The sequence below is a fragment of the Camponotus floridanus genome, unplaced genomic scaffold (genome assembly GCF_003227725.1).
Source record: "Camponotus floridanus strain SB8 unplaced genomic scaffold, Cflo_v7.5 scaffold5, whole genome shotgun sequence".
Lineage (NCBI taxonomy): Eukaryota > Metazoa > Arthropoda > Insecta > Hymenoptera > Formicidae > Camponotus > Camponotus floridanus.
In genome coordinates, this window is record NW_020229658.1 from 192,744 (window position 1) to 219,662 (window position 26,919).

The 26,919-nt window shown below is 33.5% G+C and overlaps 1 long non-coding RNA gene across 2 annotated transcripts in view; it reads right to left on the reverse strand.

Moving 5' to 3' along the window:
- The window catches only part of LOC112639166, a 66,181-nt gene that overhangs the window by 24,032 nt on the left and 15,230 nt on the right, over positions 1-26,919 (reverse strand). The window contains exon 1 of one of the 2 annotated variants that reach the window (XR_003123332.1): positions 19,186-19,461. The exons of the other annotated variant lie outside the window; for it this stretch is intronic. This is a non-coding gene — a long non-coding RNA (uncharacterized LOC112639166). Of the gene's footprint in view, positions 1-19,185; positions 19,462-26,919 lie in introns of those variants that run through there. 2 annotated transcript variants of the gene reach the window in all.

A 26,919-nucleotide genomic window follows, 5' to 3' on the forward strand; every position in this document is an offset into this window, starting at 1 on the left:
TGAATAATTGAGAGTGCGCGTCTCGAAACTAGATATCGTTGACAGATTGAATATACGCGTCAAGTGTTCCAACATAAAAATGCATATAATCTCGTAAAAAATCCTCCACAGTTTCAAAAGATACATATATAAGGCATGATGTAACTTTGAGTGTTTCTATTGTTAAGCCATTATTATTTATCGTTTCTTAATCTTGATAAATATGTTTTAGATCAATTTTATAATATTTCAAATATATACACGCATTTAAAATTCTAGTTGAAGTAATCTAATTAAAGTTTTTATTATTTATTTTTTGCATCTGTTCGAAACTTGAATTGCATAATTTATTTACTTTCAATCGTTCATAAGTAATGAGTTATTAATAATAATTTGAATTTTTGTTAACAAATAAATCTCATTAATCGAGGAATTTTAATTTTAATTAAATTTTATATGAGATAAACAGATAAATTTATGAATTTTTAATTGGTGCTAAAAATAAACCTATAGAGTAAAAACGCCTTTCATATATAGAATAACTTTTAGTTTTTTCGATATATCTAACAAATTATTTTAGATATCAAAATTATTTTAGATATCAAAAAATGTTTTTAACGAAACTTTTATGCTAATAATATCTTTAATTTAACTATGTCAATAATTTGAAAACATAATTATGAAAAAAATGATTCTTTTTAAAAATGTATTCTTATGTGTGTATATAAATATATAAATATACATACATATATATATATATATATATATATATATATATATATATATACGAGGGTAGTTCGAAAAGTTCTCGGCCTAATATAGAGATGTTGCTAAGAATATCAAATGGCTATGATTTTTCTCAAGTTTAATCCCTCAGAGGGCGTACCGCACAGTTTCAGACAGATTCGTTCGCTAGTTTGTTTACTGTGCTCGAGTAAAACAGACAAGATTTGATACTTCTCCAAAAATGGATAAAATTGAATATCGCGCAGTCATAAAATATTTCGTTTTAAAAGGATTAACGGCAACAGAAATAAAAAACGAGCTGGATTCCACTTTGGGAGACTCTTCTCCATCATTTTCAACAGTGAAGAAATGGGCTGCTGAATTTAAACGTGGCCGTTCATCCATCTTTGACGATGAACGTTCGGGTCGCCCGAAAACCGCCACGAATGAGGAAATCATTCAAAAAATCCACGATAGCGTGTTAAATGATCGACGAGTAAAAGTGCGTGAGCTTTCTAACATTGCAAACATCTCAATAGATCGTGTTCACAATATCTTACATGAACATTTGCATATGAGAAAGCTCTCAGCGCGATGGGTGCCGCGTTTGTTAACGGTCGATCAGAAACGGTCGATCAATTGCAGTTGCAAAGCTCCATGAATTGCGTTTCGAATTGTTACCACACGCACCGTACTCGCCAGATTTAGCTCCCAGTGACTTCTTTTTGTTTCCGAATATGAAAAAATGGCTTGCTGGAAAAAAATTCACGTCAAATGCGGAGGTCATCGCTGAGACGGATGCTTATTTTGGAGGCTTAAGCAAATCGTATTATACTGAGGGTATAAAAAAATTAGAACATCGTTGGTCTAAATGTATTGAGTTGAAAGGGGACTATGTTGAAAAATAAAAAAGATTTTTGCTGGAAATCATGTGTTTTCTTTGCCAGGCCGAGAACTTTTCGAACTACCCTCGTATATATATATACATATATATATATATATATATATATATATATATATATTGTTCTTATGTTAGAAATATGTACAGTTTTATTAGAATCAAATTTATCAAATTGATAATTTCGTTATAAAAAGTTGAATTCGAATTTATTAAGAGAGAAATATATATTTTTTTCTCTGTATAATATAAGCAAGCACTGTATAATATTTATTAAGTGTTACAGAATGCATTACATGTCTACATTACGTTGATAATGAAAGCACAAGTAATACAAACTTTTGTATTATTCTATTCTAATATTTCACATTATTGAAATGATTCTAGCATGGAAGAAATTTCACTTTACAAGAAAAAACAAGAAAGCTTTTATTTATCTTTTAAAAGTCATTTGCTTTCGGCAAAAGAGAGCGACATTCACATTCCGGGAGCATTAAATAATTTCTCATGTTATTACAATCTTACTGAAACAAGTCGAATCAGCTCCATTTAAGCTAGTTAAATGGCATCATTAAATAGCGCGTCAGTTAGTTACAAAAGCACGTAATTCTATGACACAGCTCACTCGTAGTGCTCGTAGTGCGGTTTGAGAATTCTGCCTTCTCTATTCGAAAGCTCTTCAATTGCAACGTTTAAATAACCAAGGAATGCAAATTTTATCTATTTGCTTTTGCAAGATATTACATATAACATATTTATGTAATAAAATTGAAGCAACAATAAGTAACTAATTAATCGTCTTACAATTGTCGATTCACACGCGATGCATTCGTAGAGCGCAAGAGAAGGAGAATTTGCGCTTGACAGAAGTCGTTTATATTTTTAATTGTATACGTTGTATTTTTTTGTCGACCAAAGCGAATAGCCTCTAGCTCGGAAATAGTTGTCGCTCGTTACATGTGGTCCGTGCGCTTTCGTAATCACCGGCAGACTTGTAACGATGTGTTTCCCCACCGTTGGTTACCCTTACAGCTACGAGAACGTGACGTGTATACTTGCAAGGAATAAAAAATAATAGCTGCGTGCGCCCGAAGCGTAATTCTATAAATGCTATTCATAGCGATTCGCGCTATGCCGTTTGTGCAGTGCGAAAGATCGCGAATGCGATAGACTTGGCTTTTATATTCGAGAGTTTATGTAATTTCTCCGAGGAAAAATCGGGAGCGACCGCGAGCGATCGAGGACGATCGAGAGGGATCGGCTGCGAGCGAAAGGGCAATTTAGCAGTGGTAGCGAAAATTATATCACGCATTTTTGTGTGCGTTTCTATTCTTCTTTCTTCTTGCAGGCGTTTAAAATAAAAAACATATTCGTATAGGCATCACTATTCATAAACCAATCCGTTATAAAGGGATTGTATAAAAAAAGGAAAATACAGAGTAAAGAATTAATATCGTAGCTAGGTTCGACTGTGCAAACGCTTTTTCCCATTTTTTTTTAAGCTCCATATTGCTTTCACATACCAAAATAGTTTTTGCATTTCGGACTATCTAGAGTAAAATTTAATAACGGCCACTACGAAAAAATAGAAGGTGGCCGCTCGTCAGACTGTGTACATTGAAATTCCTATACGTTGTTTGTGTATCGAGAATCATGTAAATATCAAGGCGAGTTCGCTTTATCGACGCCGAACTCTCGAGGCCGATCGAGCCCGAAAGTAATTAATATTCGGTCCCGATTTTCGTCTCGCACAATAATCACCGTTAAACTTTCGCACAGTTATTCGCCATGCGTCCTGCATGGCTCTCCTCTATGCATCCATCTTTATGCGTAGAGTTTCGCGAGAGAGCGCGCGCGGCTTGTTGAGACTCGAGAGTATCGATTCGTTCTCCCGGTAAACCATGCACATACATACATACATACATACATACATACATACATACATACATACATACATACATACATACATACATATATATATATATATATATATATATATATTTACACACACACACACATATTTTGTATGTGTGTGTACATATATATAATACTGTTTGCAGTTATTACTGTCAAATTTTAGCACCGTCGTAATTATATGCACCTACACGCAAGTAAATCACCATGCTAGAGACACATTCTCCGGAAGCTCAAAGATCTCGTATTACGTCCGGTACACATGTATACATATCATGCCAAATAGCAGAAACGGAAGCTCGAATTGACAATCGTTCGCGGCATTTTCCATCCACCGGTTGCATTCCTGATTAGCGATAAAATTCATGTGCAATAATGCTTTTACGATCTCGCGTATATATCCGCAGGGAGGCTTGAAGATATCGCTACTTGACACATATTCTATAATATATGCGCATATTATCTGCCGATTATTAACACTCGATGTATTTTTTCTCTCTCTTCCGCGAGACCCAACTTTCTAGAAATACGATAGATAGATACAAACGAGGCACTTTGCAGCACCTCGCTTCATCAAAGTCATGGGCCAAATGGAGAGGAGCAAACGGAAGAATAAGAAATACTATATTTAATAAAAAAATTACGAATCTGTCAATAAATAGCTACGTTTGCAGATATTTCGTAAAAAAGGATTATAAAATTTTATCGGTAAAATTCTTTTTAAAAGCTTGAACCCCGGAGTCTGTTATGGATGCAGCGAATGGATCTTCGACGCGGTTGTTTCTCGAGGCGCGCGCGAGTACCCATCGATTTCGAGAGAGAGCTCGCAGCATCTCAGGGAGAGAACGCGTGGGTGCACCTGCGGAGAAGTCTCCGTCTGCGCTACGAGTCCTCGCAAAACGATAGAAACGACTTCTCCGACGGACGGCCAGTTTTATGCGTCGTTATGTACCGGAGAGAAAACGATACCTGACAATTTTATAGCGAGACACGTCTCTCTCTCTCTCTCTCTCTCTCGTATCCGAGCGAGCACGTAAGCGTACGTATATCTGTGCGCGCGTCTGGGAACGCATACGCGCCCGTTTACCGCAACGACTGTCTCTCGTTCCGTATTCGATCGAGCATCTAGTTTCTGGAAGACTGAGCTTCACGCGGATTCCTCGATTCTTCGGAAACAACGGTGTCGTGAACACGCTGGAGCATAAGTATGGATATAGTGGCACAAGTATTGGCATCGGAGAGAAGGAGAGGCTTTTGTTTTTCTAAAATAATCGATAAACGGATTTATTTCTCCATATAAACGAACAAGGTGATGAATTAAGTTGATGCGAAAGATGTTTGTCGTATTTTTCAGAATAAAGAAAAAAGTTGAAACTAAATTATACACAGGACGTGCCGCGAGGGAAACCGAGAAACTTTAATAATGTATTTAAGCGATATTTTCTTCAGTGAAAAAAATTCATGTACACGATACGAGTCTATCTCATATATCTCTGATCGAGATTATCAGTTTATTATGTAGTATACGAGTCAAAAAATTATTATAAATGTTATTTCCATATTTTTGTCAGCTTTATTGATCTTTTTAACCGTATGTGCATTACTCAAATAATATTATTTTTACGAATATATTTTTCAAAAAGACATTTTGCGAAATGAAACAAGACTTGCAAGCACACTGGAATATTGCACATGGAATATACGGCAACGGACAACAAGCATATTCGCAGACATACAGGGTAGACGTTTTAAATTATTTGTCGAATAGTAATTTTTGATAATGCAAAACTGAAAAATTAGTAAAAGTAATGCAAATAGGAAATAATAATAAGTAATATTCATAATAATTTTAATTTGACACGTCAGAAAACAAAACTTAATAAAGAATTAACAAGTGTCTTTTATGCACATATGTAATATAATATAATAGTTATTAAAATCCTGATTAATAATGTAATTTTTAGCCAAATATGTACATTTAATATGTATTTTATAAAAATATATTATCAATATTTTCGAGTTATATTAGAATAAAATATCACATAATCCTCTCTCTATCTGCGAAACGAAAAAATAAATATTTCAATAAATTTAACGTCAATTTTTACAATAATATAGATACGTCATAGCCAATTTTTATTCCGGCTTGCCATGTGAAATTTTTCCGGGAAGTATCGAGTTATTATATCAATTATGCAAATACCGCGTTTGTAAAAAGGATCATGCGCACGAGATTTATTTAAGGGCGATTCTTGTCTCGCGCCGACATCGCCGGCGTCGTCGTCACATCGGTCGTCTTCCAGTCTCGGCACGTTAGAGTATTTTTATAAAAGCCCAGGGTCGCGCGAGATGTGTTAGATGACGGGAGGGGTTGAGGTGAGAGGAAAGTGAGATAGACGACTAGGGACGAAAGAAGAGAGCGAAATGCCCAGGAGAGTTGGTGAGGAAGTCGACGAAAGATCGCGGTGGCAGATGACACGGGGCAAAGACGGGATCAGGAAGGGATGTGAAAAATGGAAGCGTGCCGAATGAATGCCACCCAACGAGGAAGACTAAGGACATGGCGCGAGATATGGAGTAAGAGGGAGAGAAGGAGAAACGTAGAAAGTCCAGTGTCGACGTTTCATACATCCGTAGAAATAATTGCTTTGTTACAATGCTCTTTTTTCTTTCGTTTTTAGTCGCTTTTTTTCATTAGATTATCACACCAATTTTTCTTTTTTTATCATTCTGATTCTTAAACAAAGTATTATTTAAAGTTTTCTTCCTTTACCATTATAAAGTATAGTTTAAGAAACATGAATTTTTATATGAATATTAATTATTTATGTTGATATATTATATTATGAATTAATTTATATTCATAATCATATTACGAATATAATTTTGAAACTTTCTCAACAACGCGTGTATGTAATATTACATAAAATAAAAGCAGAGAAGCCAACATCCTTTGTAGATTTAAAATTAATTATAGAGGATAGAGCTCTCGACATATGTATCTCATTCAGTAATGTAGTTATAGAGAAGCTTGTAATTTATGCATAAACAATGTTAAAACAATTCATATCTCTCGCTGCTAGCACATTATCATCATCATGATTTTAATACTCTTATACATACAACTTTAAAAACGGAAATTCTTCAACATCAAATAAAGTGCGTCTTTTACACTTGTGTTACTATTTATGTAATACCTTTAAATGATGCTAAAAGAAACTGTGGGAAACTCCACTTTTTTATTACATTGAAGAGAATATATATAAAAATAAATAATTTTACTTACTTTTATATATATAAAAATAAATAATTTTACTTACTTTTACTTGTTTTACATTTCCTATGTATTTTATTATCTTTCTAGCAAAACGACAATGTTATAAAGCTGAAATATTAATGTAGTTTTTGTGCTTTTCTAAGTGAATATATTAAATTACAATTTGTTGTAAAAATATTATATCATATTTACTAGATAGTTATTTTTTTGTACACATGATAAGAAACGTTTAAAAATATTCCATAGAGTACAACATTGCGATATTATTATATTGTAGCTAATTGTAAATCTGTGGTTAATAAATACGTTTTATTAAATGTTATTTTCAGCAACGGGTATTAATCAATACGTAAATTACATTGCTGGGTATACGATTCGGTTTGTATGTCGTTAAATTGAAATGGGCCGTTATTTATAACCTCAAAAACATGCTTTTATTACATTAAAAGTCCCGTTTTATTTGATGCAGAAATTAAAACATAACAGGTATCATCCGCTATCACATTTGATAAATAATGGTACACCATTGTAAAGTTAAAATTCTGATATTTATATACTAACGCAATCTATATATAAATATACCATATATATATATATATATATATATATATATATATATATATCCAATATATATTCTCGTTGAAGAAAAATAAATGAAAAAAATAGAGAGAGAAAAGAAACAGAAAAAGATAGATTAAATATACTTTTCGCATTAAGATGCGAAAGCATAAATGACGTAACTTTTTTGTTGAGAAACAAAAGGGGAACTTTTTCTTACTTTTTCTCATCACGGAAGTTACGTCATTCGCAACAAAATTTCTTCGGATTACGTTTTACAGTTAAGTGGACTGGATAAAAATATCGCTCGCGCGACAATGAGAATCGATATGGAGACAAGGTGCAACGCGGTTGCGACTTCGGCCATGATGGAAGAACGCGCGAAAGGGCAGAACTGAATGAGCCGCCGGGCGCGCGATATCGTGTCTTCTCGCAAAGGCTTTTGTTGTTTATGTCGCGAGACCCGCACAAAGTTGACAAGTTAGCTCGCACGCTAAGGACATATTGTATAATCGCAGTCTCCCTCTCCCTTCTTCCCTTCCTTGCTCCCGAGTACGGCGATTAATGCGGGCAAATTATGCAGCGCATCTGAGCTTTGGTTTTGTCACGATTACACAAGCGCGGCTTGGGAGCAAGAGTGTATTTTCAGACGACGCGGTAACGTAAATTCATTATCGCACGAGAACGCCGCAAACGTTCTCATATATGCATATATATGTGTGTGTGTGTGTATGTGTGTATGGGGATATATATATTTAAATATATATGTATATATACAATATGTATATATATGTACACATATATATCCCCCGAATATGTTTATTCTGTTAAATTTTGGATACATTGTATTTTGTAAAATAAGTTTTAATTACATTTACATGTGTGTATCTTATTCAATACGCTTTTAAACCTACTTAGACGATTGAGATGAAACTGTATATCTGATATTTTTTTATTTATATAAAGTAAAATTATTAATATGGAGAAGATATAAGCAAAAAGAAAACAAATCTTATATATTAATCATTTCTCAATTATATATATAATTAAATTTATTGTTATTTTATATTTACATTATTTATATTATTTATATTCACTATAAATCTTTCCCTCTTTATTTTCATCTAAACTTTATCACTATTTAATATTATATTTTTATTAATTTTCGGTTAATTTTTATTCTTATTGTTAGTATTTAATTTGCACATTATTAATTTTGTTTCTCTGTTTTACTTTATATCAAATATTAAATTTAAATTATTGTAATTATGGACGATGAAGAGTACGTATATTCTTTTTCATGAGTAATAAGATATGGAAACTTTAAACAGGCAAAACCTTAAATTCTGTAGATAATTGAGCTTGCAACAAGTATTTTTAAGGCTTGCGGTTTATATTTTAATTCCTCTTATTCATACTTAGCGATACTCATGGTTACTTTTTATAAAAAATTAAAAAACAGCATCTACTATCTCTTGTTCATATACTCATTCGCGATTGTAATTAAGTACTTTGTCTGTTACATTTATTCTCGGGTTTTAAATATTTTTGTTTTTCTTTGTCTCAAGTTATTTTCAAGAGATATTTTATAAATATTGTAAAAAGTAGATTAGCTTTCGTTTCATCAGGAATTTAGAGTTTCGAAAGCTATTCTTGCATCTATTCATTATTCAATTATTCAGTTATTTTTATATATATATATATATATATATATATATATATATATTTGGCATTTATATATATATATATATATATATATATATATATATATTTGGCATTTATATATATATATATATATATATATATATATATTTGGCGTCCCTGTTCGGGCGCCAATGTAACACGCGGTTTTCTTTCCCGTACCGCGAATTTCTGATTGCGGATAGCCGTCGGTTCCAGGTACAGAGAATAAGATGTACGTGTGCTTAATTGATGCGTGTATTTGTATATGTATGCGTTACAAGTGTGTGTGTGTGTATGTGTGTGTGATTTCGGTCGCCGATATATATATATATATATATATTTGGCATTTTTATTGGGACAAAACTTTTTAATTTTAAATTAACTGAAAAACATGCAGTAACACAAAAACGTTCAATAATTTTGGATCACAGTGTATATTGTAAAATGTAGCATAGATATAGTATTATAATAGATTCTCAAATATTTTATTTTCTTTACACGTATCTATCAATATCTCTCCTTTTTCTCATTTTTTTTCAATTTCTTTTCTCGTTTTTTTTTCTCACTGTATGTTTGTATAAAAAGCTTTTTTGTGAAAATTTTCATAATTGTAACATAACTTTTGTATATAAAGCAATCTCTAATAAAAGAGTTACACAAATGTATAAACATAAATCATCATGAATTGCAATATTCATCAATTAAACGCAATTATACAGCTATAAATTTCAGTTATAATATACGGAATACATATCTGTATATTAGTCCTCGAAACAGTTAAACGCTTCGCCAAATCTACATGATTCGCAGGAGCAACATGGTCCGCCCACACAAAGCGATTCCTCGGGGGTTCGCATCGCGAAAATTCATACATGCGCTCAAATCGATGCACACTTTACGAACGCGCTCAAGGGGCCAAGAGTGTTTCAAATGCAGTCGTGAAATATTTGCATTTATTAACGCATCTGTAATGATGAGCGGAATTTTTCTCACTCGCGCATTACATTGACATCATTCGTCAAATTAGCTCGATTTCAGATGGTCCCCAGTCACGCTCTCTATCCCTAATATCCGTTTGTTCGCTTTCGGAATCGGATATCAATACAACGGAATCGGCACGACGCTAAATGGCGTAACGATATTATGTAACGATCGCGACATCAAGGCATTCCTCCAGTCTAGAGATTCGGATTCGACTTCCGGTTCATCTTGTGTGTATTGCGGCGTATCTTGCTAATGGTTTCTCTCTGGGAGCTCGGTGCTTGCAAGAACGAATGGCCACAGAATCGCCATGTTGCTACGAATTTGGGCTTGAGGGAAACGTTATTAGGGAAATGACTTGAATACAGTCGTCGTTATTAGAGAGATGACTTGAATACGATCGTCGTTATTTTCTAGTGCCGCCGACCTTATTTCCTATTTGTACGATATGGCATGATTAATATTTTTACGACGATCTCGATTTCGTTTTATCAATCGATACTCTTACGATTGCAACAGCGCGCGTTCATTGATCGGTTCAATATAACGCGCGATATATTTGTATAATATTCCAGTTTGCATTCTCTACAATCCACGCTCGTAATATCTAAAAACATTTAATAAGGCAAATAGCAAGATATACATTAACAATTACAAAGGCATAATTGGACGTATATTTTTTAAATATCTTTGCGATCCTCTTTGAAAAAATTTTATTATAACTTTTATAAATCATGACAATTAATCGTAGTAATTGATAATATCTAAATAAGCATTTTTGAAACATCTTTATATAATGTTCGTAAATTATGATTGCTTGTTTCGAAACTATCTGTGCAGGCTTTCGTGTCACTTTAGTAGTCGTAAAGATACTATCAGGGTTCCATCGGTTTTACCTTTTCGCAGTTACCTCTTCCCTATAGCGCGGTTGTCTATTTCGCGTCAAAGTACATCATTAATTTATTCTGCAATTAAATCTTGAACACGTTACCATATTGCAAACGCAGTCCATACGGTTGGCGGAAACTCTCAAAGGTACACGCGATCAACCGCAGCGCGATCCATCGAATATAAATTTAATAGACGGCCCTGTTTCCCACGAGTTACACACTTACTCCGCACGCCACACATTTAATTAAAATTACTAAACTTAATTAAATTGAACGCATATTCGCGCCATTGTCAGTCGCCGCGAAACAGAGTTGGTGTCATTTTGTCTCGGCCAAACTCGGAAAGCTTTCTCATTTGTCGCTCATTATCTTTTCCATTACTCCGGAATAATGGCGATTCGATTACGACTCAAATACAGCGAATCGCTACAGCGCTAGATGCAGCGGGAAGAATGTATGTATTTTTTTTTTAACTCTTCCGGTTGGCCATTTCAACGATCAAGTATTTCGGCATCTCGCTACGCTCGGTAATTCGACGAGTAGTTCAACGACGGATTAAGCAGTGAGTACCGCGATTAAACTGAACGGTTCGTCCGAATCGATGCATAAGTGATGCTCGTAAGGCAAACGAGAGAGATCTATTCGAATCTCCGAGTCTTAAATTAGAATTTCAGGTGAATCCCTATTCGATACAACACACGTGACATTCCCAGTCGATGACGATAAAGTGTCGAAAGGAAATGCAAATTAGGAAACAAATTAGATAAGTTTATATATAAATATATATGTGTACATAGAAATATCTGTAATTAATGTTCATATATGTTTTCTCTCTCTTATATACCCTCTGTCAATTTATATAAGAAAAATAATAAACGAGTAATGGAAAAATAATTGGAGCAGTTATTTTTTTAAAAACAGTAAAATTACAATTAATTATGCAATATTCTATATATAATTAGATATGTATATAAAATTTTATATATGAGAAATTTTTCCCTCTCTCTTCATTTATATGTGAACAATTTTTTCCTTTTTCTTCAAATTTCAATTTTTCTAAGAAATATAATACCAATCGTTCCTCTAATTATTTAGTAATTATTCTATTATTTATTATTTGTCTCGTATGTGCGAATAGAAATTATAATATTTAATATCCATACATATATAATATTTTTTATATATAATTATACATATCTTCATATATTTGTTTCTTTTTTCTTAACGTACATAATTTAGCTTTGCAAAAGCTGTGTATATTCACCAAGCGTACATAACAATTATACAAGATACAGATATATTAATATTATAAATAATATAATATGTGTGTATGAACATGAAAAAATATCAGTCGTGGATCGAAAGTTGAATTCACTCATCTTTTCGTGTGGCTATTATTATATCATTGAATTGCAGAATGTCCCCCTTCTCCCCCTAATTCTATCCCTCATTTACATATATATCCTAATGGCGCCGCGCTTACAGCTCGCCAATCTGACGATACATTCATTTCCGAATGCCGCCTAAACCAATATGTAACGCTCGTACATTACCGCGAACAGGGCTCATAAACATAAGCAGAACCACGCATACCAATTCGATATACATATGCGAATAAATATAAGCATAAATTGCTCTAAAGGATGATTCTACGAGCGAGAAAAGTATCGCACTAATGATAGCTACCGCCTCAATCATAAATTAATATTTACCAAAAGATGCATGGAAAAACTTGTGAGATATTCAATTAGATTTAAATTAAATTAAATAAAAATGTAGTATAGTAAATCGCTGTTTCTTTTACCACTTCCGTTCCTCGCGATTCTTCTTCATCAAATTCTCTCGACGATAAGTGAGAAATTTGTTATTGATTTTACGCGAAGAAGTCTTCGCATCGAAAACAACGAATATTTGTCGAATAGATACGTGTGATTATTTTTTCTCGTTTTAAAATAGCTCGAGAGAGATTCCATTTTCGCTCGGTTAACTTCCTTCATCGCACGTTTTCCTTCCCCTCTATCACTCGACCATGCTGCGTTACGGTACAGAAACGACACGACATTATCTCTTTACTACGTGGTGAGGTCGCGAGGCCGATGTGTGTCAGAAGAAACATTACCGATTCGACTTATCTCAAGGTAAGGTCTTCACTTAAGTGGAAGCGGTGGGAAGGAAGGAAATCTGACGGGAATAGACGGGTCGCCTATCGGTTTATCCCCAACGCAACGCTCTTCATCCACATGGAGGGACAAAGGATTAAAAAAAATTCAGAGAAAATCAGACGAAATTCCGTCTTTGTAACATCGAATATTTGTAAGAAACATTGATCGAGCAGTTAACCAATAGGATACGTACAGATAGAATAAACGATGATGTAAATGTAAAAGTGAATTTGTACGGTTCCCTTATGACAATCATTCTAAACAAAAGTACATGTTTGAAGTTCTAATATACCGATATATATATACAAGGCATTATAAATATGCTTTGTAAAAGTAAAGTTACTGAAAGATAATAATTTGATCGCATGTATTACTCTATAAAATAATAAATGATATATAACTCTATAAAATAATAAATGAAAAAGCTTATTCTTATCCCTCCCCTCCTCCCGTTGAATAATTGTCACTCATAGAAACACTACTCTAAGAAGAAGATTTATGCCGCATCTTCGATGCCAATCTTCGATTTCATTGGTGCGACAATATTGGTTCGCCATGAAGAAGGCAAAGACCTTTTCGTTCCGTTGCGCGTGATATAGATCGCGAGATATGTTTCGACAACAAGTAGAAAAGTTCTCTCGCTACTTTACTAACAGTTTCGCGATACGTCATGCAATTTTATTCCGTTAACTAGTTCGAGGGAAATTTTAACGTAACGAGGAAACATCGTGGTTCGTAACCGTGTAGCGGGGCACCGAGAGAAATTGCTGGTAAATAAGCAAAATCATTACAGAACGCTCGTAACGCAAAGTAATGTACTTAAGAAAAATTACATAAATTAAATAAACTAGATAACATTAGATGAATCGTTTTCTATTGAATTTAATTGATTGCAATTTAAATAAAATCCTGATAACGAAAGCAAAGACTTTAAGTCGACTTTTCTTGTAAAATGTATAAAAGCATTTGTTCCGTTACTATATTTTAACTTAATAAAACTTATCTGTAGAAAATATAATATTGATTATGCATGTAATGCCGATTAAAGGTGAAATCAATCGCGTAAATGCGAGATAAAATAGCATTTTTCATTAATGAATTCATGAAAATGTATCCAGTACGACGAAGCGTTCGTTAAAGCATGCAATTACAATAATATAATGATACCGTCGCATCATCGTGAACAAATGAACAATTACAGAAACGTACATTTTAAATGTGAAGCGTATAATTAAATACAATAGCAAAAGCAAATTTAAATATGTAATTTTTCATGTAGCCATAAAGTTCTTCTAATCATTTTAATGACTTTTAGAGTTACATTTAAATGTGCATGATGTATTAAATGTAATATATTTTCTGTTATATATTGCAGAATTGCAAACATAATTTTCCTCGCACATGTCGTTATTACGGTATTTTATTTCAAATTATAATATATTACAGTGTCGCGTATGTTTTTACTCTTTAACAAGTAATATTTGAAATTTGTAGAAAGCTCGTTTTTACTTTTTTTCAAAAGAGATAATTGTAAACTGCTTTTAAAGCTATTATAGAATAAGTATTAACGATACAAACGAGACAACGAGAATCGATATTCTCTTCGCACCTTTCACAAAATTTCTCTCAACTGGCGGTATCATTAGTTGTATATGTATGCGAAAAATGGTGCGCTCGCTAACTGTTGTGCTTTCGCTTCGGGGTTTTTCAGCATTTCTCGTTTCTCATCGGCGTTCGCTCACGCGAATATGAATCGATCGTAACAAAAAAAAAAAAGAAACGCGGTTAATTACGATCGCATAGCATGTCAATTTACACGCAAATTCAACGATCGCCATTTGTAGGGCATTTCCGTGGCTTATATTTTAATTTTTCACGATACGCTCGGAAAGAATAGTTAATACGAGTACAACAAGTTTATAATTATTCTGTTGTTAACTCTCGCTTCTCTCGCTGTGTTTATGCGAGATATATGTTGAAAAGTGGTCATTGTGTGTCGTGAAATATCTATAAATATATATTTATATATATTTGCGCAATTTATTAATTTAATTTATTGCGAAAAGGAAATAATAATAATTATTATTATTAATAATAATTATTATTATTATTTTTATTATTATTATTATTTTAATTATTATTATTATTATTATTATTTTGCGTGTTTTCGTACACACGACGAATTTGTAAGACACAGAGGAAGCTACACTGATCTATCCAAACCGCAACCCATGCGAGGTACACATCAGCTAATTACTATGGCGTCAGCTGTTTCATTGCTCACGGGAGCACACTCATGCGTACGAATCGATCGAAAAAAAAAACTCGGGCTAATTACAATCGCGTGGCATGCTAATAAAGGCAGAATCGCATCCACGGCACAATTCAACACAGATACGTATCGATAGAAACACGACACTTTACATGCGCATTTAGATCAAACAGTCAAGATTTCCTCCAACTGCATTCGAACAATTAAAGTGATCGAATTATTAAGTGCACGTGTCATTGTTTTTTTTCCTCTTTATATTTCTAATTATATGTTTTATATATGTACATATATATTGTGTATACGCATCGATTTATTTCTTTCTGGGTCAAACGATATTTTGTTAAAAAAATGCTTTTTTCATCATTTTCAGCATAAAATAATTACATTAACGGGATTAAATAATTCAGAGTCAAATTGTTTGAAATTAAAATTTCATCAAAGTTCAACTTCAAATTTAATTATGTGAATAAAAGATTTCTAAGAAATATAATACATTTTCTAGAATATATATTTCATTGAATATTTTATTTGACTATTTTTAATATAATTGGCAATATTTCTCCGTCGCAAATAGAATCCGATATTTTATTGGAATTTTTCCAATAATGTGTTATCGTATGTTAATTGATATGTTTCTGTATCGTCAGTTTAATCGACGTCACACAATTAGGCTAATCAGCCTATTTCGCATTATCATACTTTACACGCTAATAAACCTCAGGAGCCTTATGAAACGATATCACGATGGTCGTATCATGGTCGTGTTGATTAATATGATGCCGAATTGTAATTACCGGGTTTTCCCGATCGATTTGTGTTTATACGAATAAGCGGCCCCGAGCGATAAAGCAGCTGCTGAGAAGACAGATACATCAATAGCTCGGTAAATTCATTTGTTATACTCGTGTGATTAATTTTTCATTTATTCACGATGATTTAACGCTAATGTAGAGTTTACTAAATTTTAGCTCTTCTCCAATACTCCAATTTCAATTATTTTTCTACTTTAAATAAATATAAATAAATACGACAAATTTTTGACGGTAATGCGGCAACAAGTATTTCGAATTGTTTTACAAAAATCAAAACTTTTATAATCGCATCGTCAGAATATTAAAATAGCATCGCGACACAAATATTTACATATATTCTGTTAAAGTATGCTACGCGTTATGTCTTTGATGTCGCTAGCTCGTATTTTCCAGCGCGAGCGATACATAGCGAAATGTCAAATTCAATGTTGATCAATTACATACGCTGGATATGTGCACAATAATTTGATAGCAGAGCCGGCTGCGATTTATGCGAATGAGCGGCTCGAAACTGCAACAGTCTCGAATCCGAGAAGTTCGCTCAACTTTGCTTGTACTACTGTCAGCGAAAACTCGATTCGCACCCCTTGACGTAATTTTGCGCGCCGCATACGCCGCAATCCAAGTTGTTTTACTTCACGAGCTGCACAGTAACGCGACCCGGGGATTTTCCCGCAAAATACAAAACGATACGCGCCGGCCATACTGTCATTTCGATTTGCGATCCCATATTGAACATTATGGAACGCGAATATTGGCGAAATTTATTCGGGCGACGCATTCACGAGGCGTTATCGATTCCATTTATTTCGAAATGTTGCGCGTAACACATTCGCGAGACGGTACCTTTTCCCTCGACCTTTTCTTTCGGAAAGTTTGTTTCAGTTCCCTACAGTCGAGATAAGAATTGTAGAATGTGGAAATGTTCGATCTTTTTCTAGCACGCATCGTTGGTACTTTGCGACGATTCGATAGTCGTTCTCCTGCTTAGAATTCTTTAGATATTTTTCCGCGGGTTGACAAATTACTGGTGATGGCATAAAAAGTTTTGCTTTTAACTTTATATGTGATCTATATTAATGTCCTCCGACTCGGTTTATTATGGTTCTGAGAAGAGTTTATTAACTTTCGTTTTGAAAGCTTCTAAAAAGGTTTGCTCGCAAAAGAAAACAAATTTGTTGATGTTAAAAGCATATAAATAACATTGCATTTTTCTTATATATACTTTTCGTTATTAAAGTCATTTTATATAAAAATCACTCGCTTTATCGCAAAGTCTTGTCTTCTTGCGAAACTTCGAAAAAGGAATATCTGATAACGCGGTAAAATTCCCGTGCGAAAAGTAAGAGTGCCTCGGAATCGTAAGAGTTAAGCAAACTAGAACCCGAGCTTAAGTGCATTCCGCGGCTGAGATACGACTCTTATTTAAATCTTGTTGGGCTGTTGCAACGGTGAGGAACGAGGTCGCTGCAAATGACGACAACTTTATCGCGAAAGCTTTGGACCGAACGCATTCGCGCTCGCCGATCGATAGTTGATAATTATACGATACTTTTTATTAGCATGCGAATGTAAAACTGCGAAGCAAAAATTGAGCGGGGATGTCGCTTTTCTAGATTGTCACGCACGATAATGGACAAAGACGTCTTGTTGCCGCAATTGGTCATCGAGATATTCATGCTTTTAACGAGCGCATCTCTTTAAATCGTAAAATGTAAATCTTAAAAATTTTGCGCGATATCCCTAAAGTTAGCACGAGCACGAGAGAAAATTGCAGCCGGCGCGGCTACAGCCGTCCCGCTTTGTTTTTATCCGGGAGGGGTAGTCGTGGAATACGAATGGAATGGAAACTAAAACTAGCGGAAGTTGGCGGTGTTACAAAATACCCATATTCGTCTGAGTCTGAACGACAGATTCGATTTACTTGGCGCGGTACCCGCGCTAACTAATGAAGATCTCGTCTCTCAAAGATGCGAATCTGATTCCGAGCGCATCTCGGCAACTTGGTCGCGGCATACGTGTATCCGCACGCCCGCCGATATTTCAATAGCGACGTAACTCATTGCGGTTTCGCGAACGCAAACTCGTTCAGGCGCATGCAGCCGTAAACTTATCGACCGCGGCGCTCATATTCCCGCGTGACTTACAAAGGCGCGCACAGAGAGGAGTGAGACCGTTGCCGCGTGATATACGTATATACGCGGCGGATTAATTATCCCTTCTCCGAAGAGAGACGTAAATATACCGTGTACGCGTCCTCCCGTCGAGATGCTCCTTACCATCGATCGAGACTTCTTTCTCCTTTTTTCTCACGCGTCGCACCTCTATTTTTAATCCGACTAGAATATTGTGTTTGTCTTCGTAACGAGAGATGGGACGTGCCATCGAGAGGGAGAGACAGACAGAGAGAGAGAGAGAGAGAGAGAGAGAGAGAGAGGGAGAGACAGACAGAGAGAGAGAGAGATTTACGAGGCAATTCTACTCGCGATATATATAATATTGGCAATTATCCTACTCCAATTTTGATACGCGTATGTATTACATCTCTTACACATCTCGACATCAGAATCGAGTATACGGAAATGAAGGAATACGCGACGAGTCCGAGAGACTTCGGGAAGCTGATTAAGACGGGAGAAAAAGATATTTTCTCGCGGGAGGGAAAACACAGCGGGGAAATTGTCTCGACGCGTTATTAGCGTCTTCATCTTCGATGGAAAGGAGCGCGCGGAGCAATTTCTCGAGTCGCGCGGGGGATGATGTCCAGGGGGTGGCTGTCCGCGCGTCCATTTGCGCCGTGCCCTCTCGTTTCGCGTAGCGTCGTATCGGTCGGTTGTAAAAAATGATAAGGGAAAATGGGACCGCGACGCGGCCCTCGCTTCTCGCGCGCGAGCCGTCCAAGCCGGGTACAAATTACTGGCGCGCTGCACGTAGTTGGATGGAAACTAGTCTTGGGAATTGAGGGAGGCGCGCAGGGAAATTGCTATACAGCTAACGGTTTTACCTCCGCTTGTCTGCCTCGCCCGCCCTTACCTTACTCCCTTACTCTATACACAAGCCGCTCTCCTCTCTTATTCCTTCCTTGCTCGCTTCTACTCCGTATATACTCCTTCCTCTGCCTTCTTCGTCCACACCGTGGCAACCAGTTTCCACCCGACTATAGCTCTCTACTGATATTGTAACGCCGAGCAAAGCCGTTGGTACCCACTCTCACCCCTCGTTTCCTCTTCCCTTACGCTTCCACCGCCCACTCTCGTCCATACGCCCCTTTCTCAGTCTTGTGCTCTTGTGCTCGGTGTTTATGAGGGTCGAAGATTCGCGGCGTAACACCTGGGGCTTATGATTCCAGGCATTATTGCCGGAGTAAATTAACCATACGATACGGCTCGTTTCTTTCTACCCCCGTCTCTCCTCTCCTCTCTCTCTCTCTCTCTCTCTCTCGCCCTCTCTCTCTCTCTCTCTCTAATTTGTACCATTTTTTGTAATATATATTTAAATCTGTAGGTTTTACAGGTTCCTTTCAAATGCTCCCGATCGAATAATAAATGACACGGTTACTCCAAATAATGGAGTAAAATCAAACACTTGGAGCGTGCAATAAACCTATATATCAAATAAGCACTTACTTGTATTGTTCTTTTGCTAAAATTGCTTACAACTCTTCTGATAGAAGCTTCAAAACTGAATAAGTAATAAGATGAATAATTTAAACAAACTTGTGTAATCTTGTTTTCAAGATCTAAAATCATTTTTATGTTTAATCAAAGTTTATTTATTTATTTATGCAGCTGGTATTCAAAATAACTATTTTATACGTCGATGTAGATCTTTAAATCAAATTAGAGGTCCTTTTATCGTTTTAAAATTTTCAGAATTTCTGCAAACATGTTTGCATCTTTCTACAATGTAAAGTCTTGTATACAAGATGTACACAATACGATAATATACAAATATTTCAGCATTCTCGAGGGATGTTCTATAAAGAATAGTTCTCAAATAATTGTACAAATAAAAATGTAAAAGGTCCAAGTTGGCGGAAAACGGACAGGCAATAGGTTCGGTGCGGTTTATCCATTTACCAGAGGGAAATCACTTGTTCAAAAATTGCCTAGCTATTCGGCTACAATAAAGAACAATATCGTGCATAAATCATATCTGTGACATATGATATTGAATATGATACTCGTTATTTAGAAAATTAAAATAAAAATTAATAATATCTTTTTAGCCAAAAATACATAAATTTAATAAATTATCGCCAATAACTTCTATTCAAACATTACGTTGACCTTTTATTAATGTCTTGATTAAATGCTATCTTTGCCTCCCTATTCCTGTATCAGATGTATGCCTATTAATTTTTAATTAGTCACTATTATTGCAATCAAGAAGATACTAATTAGGGAATTTATAAAATATTATAAGCTAATGCTTCAGAAATAATTAGAGTCACAGAAGATATAAGGAATTATTCAACACTGGCACTTATTTTTAATTGTGCACACTTGATTTATCAAAATTACTGGACAAACATAGATATATTTCGAAAATAAATAATTTATATATAGATTATAAATTATAGATATATAGATATATTTATATAGATTTATATGAATTTTTCAGTACGAAGTTTATTCCTAAAATCTCTCTTTTAATTTGATTGGTAATAAAATGGCAAGTTATTGATAATTAAATGCCAATATATTTTATATTTGTATCTTTTTATCTTCAATATTCAATATTTTTATGTGCATATTTCAAATATGCCAAAATTTATTATTATAATTTAGTTAAATTTCTGTTTCAAAGTTTATTTATTCTTAAAAGTTTAAACTTTAAAAGATCAAATTGAATTTTAATCCCGTTATATTGGGGCAACACACACTCACACACAGCGCCCGGCTTGTCTAGTCATGCCGAGTAGCTTGCTAACTTCCTGTCAAGCTTCATATCACGACGCCTTCCTGTTAAGAGATGCTTATAACACGTCATTTTGAAATTATATTATAAAAGGATACATTAGATTAAAATTCAAAAATTCGATACCTGCTAGTTGGAAAACAGTCACCATCAATGTATCACCGGGTATATCGACAGTTGCCGTTGAGAAATTAATTTCCTGCAACGAGAGGATGGTTCGAGAGGTTCTCGGGCGGGCAATATATAGACAGCAATATGGGCTCCGTAGGCACTTAAGATCCGACTGGTTCGCGGTTGAAACGGTAAAGTCAATGTCTTACGAGTTAAAGTTGGCCGCAGAGACACGGAGGTGGCTATGGCAACGTATACCTCTCTCTCCTCCTTTCATCTCTTCTTCCTCTCCATTCTTCCCTCCTTTTCACGATGTTGTCTGCCGCGCGTAATATCATGTCTGAGTTAATTAGGCCAGCGAAATATGGCGAAATATAAAGAATAAAAATGTATTATCATTATATATTATTTTTTCGTGGAATTTCTTTCTCTTTTTACGAGGGAGCAAAAGATCGGTCGGCTAAGAAAACGCTCGGAGAGAAAAAATAGTTCAAATTAAATATTTACTCGTTTTGGTTCGCTTCGAGATCGACTTCCATCGCACGAGAATTTTCTCTCTCTCTCTCTCTCTCTCTCTTTTTCTCTCTCTTTACATTAGTAATTTAACGAGCCGTTCTTATCGGAAATTGTTACAACGAGATCAATTAGATTCTTGCGATTTTACGAAGATTAATTCCGAACAGGAAGCAAGAACGCACAGAATTGAAAAATATCTCTGACCGTTTAAGAGAAGGTAGCTGTTTTTTTTTTGGCTGAAAATTTATCTGCCGAGTGCGTGACTACGCTAAGAGAAAAATTTTAAAAATTTATTTAGTCAAACTACACGCCGTGCTCACATATATATATAGTTTTAATTTTATGTTGGAAAAGTAATTTAATCCTCGACACACGGAATTATGAGACAAAAATCTACGTATAAATATACGTAGTGTGTATACATGTGTATAGTAACGTCTTGAAACGCCAATTACCTATGTAAAAATTAAATAGTTGAATTATTAGACAAGTGTTAATATTACTACTTTTCTTTATTCAGAAATCTTGATAAAATCATGATTATACTACATAAATTACTACATTTCACATTTTTTTTTAGAATGGAAACTTGTTAGTTCTTTAGATGCAAATAAAAGTGATAACCGAAATCTCTCATGAATCGATTTTTTATCGATCTCATGTACAAATCAATTTTATCTCTCAGCAATGCATTTGCATTGCTCGCGATACAAATATAAAAATATGAATATAAAAATAAAAAAATATAATAATATAATGTAAATATAAAAATAATAGAATAATTATAATAAATAATATGTATATATATTAAAATAATATAAATATAAAAATAATAAATATAAATATAAAAATAAAAGATAATGTAAATATAATTATAAATTTAACTGTAAATATGTATTAAGTTATGTATGTGTATATGTGTCAGCACAATAATTTTGTTTTTCAACTATGTTCACGAAATATATATCATTATATTTTTTACATTTATTTCAGTGAAATTATTCCGCTCATTATTTACATGTCCGAGACATTAATCACCGAGAGAGAAAAAACTACACACCATAATTATTACATCTCTGATATAATACACTTGTTTTGCCGGAAACAATGCTCCTAGTATTGCAAGCGTTTCTGTAATTTCGCTAAGTAGTTCTTCAACGATTTAACCAAATGCGTATCTGAAAATAGCAGCAGATTATTCCATTCCTGTTGAGCTATACCCTCTTGAACTTAAGTCGCTCGTTTCTCCCAACCCATCTTTCCCTCCCCTACCTTCCAGACGTGACACCACCCTGTGTAGCATTTCCTCTCCGTAAAACCGTAGCGATCCTCCTTAAACCTCTTACGTTTTCTCTTTGTGTCTTTGTTTTCGTCTCCGCATTACGATTCCTACGTTGCACAATATCGTTATTCATTACTCGACGCACGACCTTCGAGAAACTGTCGTGTATGCAGTCGTTGTAAATAGAATAGATGCAAACGGATATTTTTAATGCTTTCTTGTACGAGAGATACCGATTAAGCTTCAGTCAGACGACAATAAATCCTCTGTGATATTACGTGCTTTTGCGCTTCGGTTACTTCTATAAACGAAGCCAAAAAGTTTTACGACCGACATGGTGTGACAAAAACGTGTTTTCTTCCAACAAAATACATGTATCACAACACGAATACTCAGTTTTAAAAGTATTGAAGAGAGATATTTCTTTTTGACTTTAAGAAGAAGGATGGCCACTAAATCAATTGGATCCAATTTTTTCAGTTTTTCAGATTGTACAGCGCGATGAATATACGTCGAATATTAATCGATCGATCAATCTTTTGCGAGCAATATAATTAAAAAGAAATAATATAAATAAAAGTCAACTATTAAGAGATAATTATTTTCTATAATTTTCTTCTTAAAAACCTTTTCTTCTTAAAAAACGTATAAAATGAGGAAAAAGATACATCCTACATATAGAATATGGATAAATTTTCAACACTGAGCAACTTTGTGCATTGTTCCAACAAAAAATTTAGGATCATAATTAAATTAATCTATCGATTTTTATCTGGAAATTGAGTAACGTAGAAATTCGCTGAATATCTAGGCTAATATTATCTCGTTATTTTTGCTTGCATGTTTATTATTCTATTGGATATGACATCTATGTCTCTTGCAGTTACGTAAATCAGATCAATTTATTTCAATATGATAGCCATCTCTTTTTTTATTGACAGTAGTTGTTCTGTATTTTAACTACAGCTACAAAATAATATTAATTAGATCGCCATACATTTTATTTATGTAAAAACTTTTTATTACAATTAAAATTGAAATAATTTTATTTTATTATAATTAAAATTGAAATAATTTTTGTTAATCAAAATAATCACCTTGATACATTGACCTTAATAGCTTTTTACCTATATTTATCTAGAAATAAATATTTTTTTTTCTAAAGCTCGAGTCTAAATTCAAAATTTCATTTAAAACAAAATTTAATAATAAAAGCAATCAATCTTTTGTATAAAATATTAATACTAAATAATAAAGTTAATAATATAATTGTGCTAATTTATCAAATTAACATATATTAAAAATAAATAAAAAAATAAATAAGAAATAAAAAAGAAATAATTAAAAAATAAAAACTGCAGTGGGTGCTGTATCAAATTGTGTGTATAATTTGATATGAAATAAATAAAAATAGCTCATAAAGATTGATTGTATATATATGTGTGTAAAAATACATACACAATTTTAAAGTAAAATATATTTCAACTATTTTTACATTATAAAGCGTTATTTTAGTTCATCATTTTTTCGTCATTTGTGTCACGAAGATATTGTTTTACGTGCTACTGATTTGTTGCCAATTGTGTAACTCGCAAACTCAAATTTCCGTTGGTGGTGACATCTGTATTGACAGCTTGATTGAAAAATGGTTGATTGAGAAGGAATAATAAATAAAAGCCAAAATGGAAAGTATGACGAAACTAAAAATAAAACGATACAATATATTTTACTTAAAAGCACATTGATGTAAAGCATATTATATTCACAGAGTGCACGTGTATAAATAATAGTCTATAACTTATCATTAGTTTTTCAAGTGCATTCAAAAATATGCTTCTATATTGTAAAAATCTTGGACTGATTTGAAGATTCTTTTGAGTAGAAATTCTATTAAATAACGTTTTTCTTCTCATTTTTTAATACATATGATATCTCGATTTTTTAATACATATGATATCTCGATAATAAACAATATGTAATATCAAATATCAAAGTAATGAAATTTTGAATTAAAGTTTGAGTATAAATAAAAAAAGAAAAATACAGTACGTAATTACTTTGCTAATATAATAATATTTTCTTTAAATGAATATATATATATATATATATGTGTGTGTGTGTGTGTACATATATAAAATCGGAAATAAAATTTTATGTTTATAAAATAAATATCCTTAAATATTTAAAAAGATCGCTATAATCTTGTTATGCATTCCGCTTGCGTATAAAGACTTTATATGAAAACCTCTCAGGGGATGTGTTTTATCATTTTATATAAAAAGATTTCTAATCTAGATGGAGATCCCAGAGAATATCCTACGTCATCACTTGTGTTATGAAAATTTACGTTAATTCCATTCCTAGATTAAGGATGTTAAGATCGGACTTAACGCGACACCGTAACCTTATTCGAGATCGCCTTTGGCCAAAGTCACTTGGAGCGATTGCATCTTGATCGTTTTAACGATTTGTCGTACGGTTCTTTGAACAAATCTCGCGCCGATGCAGCTAAATTGCGCAATACGAAAACGGAATTACTGGAGCTTTACTAAAAGAGTTTATACAACGATTTAATAGGATTATATCAGCACCAACGCGATTAATTTTGCGCTAAAAGTTTTAACGATTTTCGCTGATTGCGACGTTTCTCGGTGTCATAATACCTAGACACAATGACAACAATGCACATCCGACAATATTTCAATTGCTATCAAATTACGATAATTTACCAGAAAATTTATAAAATGCGTAAATGGATGAATATCAAAAATTATCATCAATTTATGTGATTTTAAGTCGTGGAATATAATGTACGTATAAATCGAAATATTCTCATTGATATCGAACATATCATTTTTGTAATTTTTCAATATTTGACACACACATAAAACTCTTAATATTAAAATCTCAAATTAATAGTCTTTTAAAATCAAAACGAATGGAGAAATAAAATATAGCGATTGTTTAACTTATAACATTGCAACTGAGCAAATTAAAGTAAAATATTTGCTTGCATTAATAGAGGAATGGAGATATTCTTTTCGTACTGCGTACTTTAAAATTCATTTTTTTTTTGTAGCTTAGAGATCTCTCATTATTCTCAGTAAAGTTCATATAATAATATAGGAAAGGCACGAGAATTTCAGTCAGCTAAGAGAGGGCTACAAGCGAGTTATGCGAGCAATTTGCAGCTGCACAACCGACACCATTGCTGCACCATTAAAATTAATTAAGCTCTGTTATTGAAGGTAAGATTTGTACCGATTATACGGCTTTAACCATGTTTAGCAAATGGCAAATGGGATACAATATGGTGGTTTGTTCAATTCGACGGGATAATGGTGCTTTATTAATGACATCACTCGCGGAAAACGTGACATGAATGAAACGTTATTTGAAGAAAAGAGAATGAAAGAAGATAAATGCAATTATAATGTTTACGATTCATGTTAAAGATGCGCATTATTTTGTTATATATTTTTAATGTATTTCTCGCTAAAATTTATCTTATGTATCTATATGTGAGACGATATCTACACAATTTTTTATTTAAATTAACTTTCCGCTACAAATCATTACAATTTTTTACATTTGTTTTAAAACATCCCGAATATTGCAATACCATTCCTTATTTGACACATGTATATCCTTTAAATTTGAGATAAATGAAAAGATGACTTACAATCGTAGCTAAAAATTAAAATTGCGCGGAATTCATATTTTCACCACTTTTTTAATATGCATTGAACCATCTCTGCAATTGACGTCGAAAAAAATTAAATTCTGTTAAAATAAAGTCCCCTCGAAATTAATTAAAAAGTAAGGCTTTGCCACCCAATAGCATCCTCCAAGTTTAATTCACCGAAACCTTGTAAGCGCGCACTTGGAGAAAAATCATTATCCTCTTATGCGGAAAAGTTCTTATCTTGTTTTTCTTT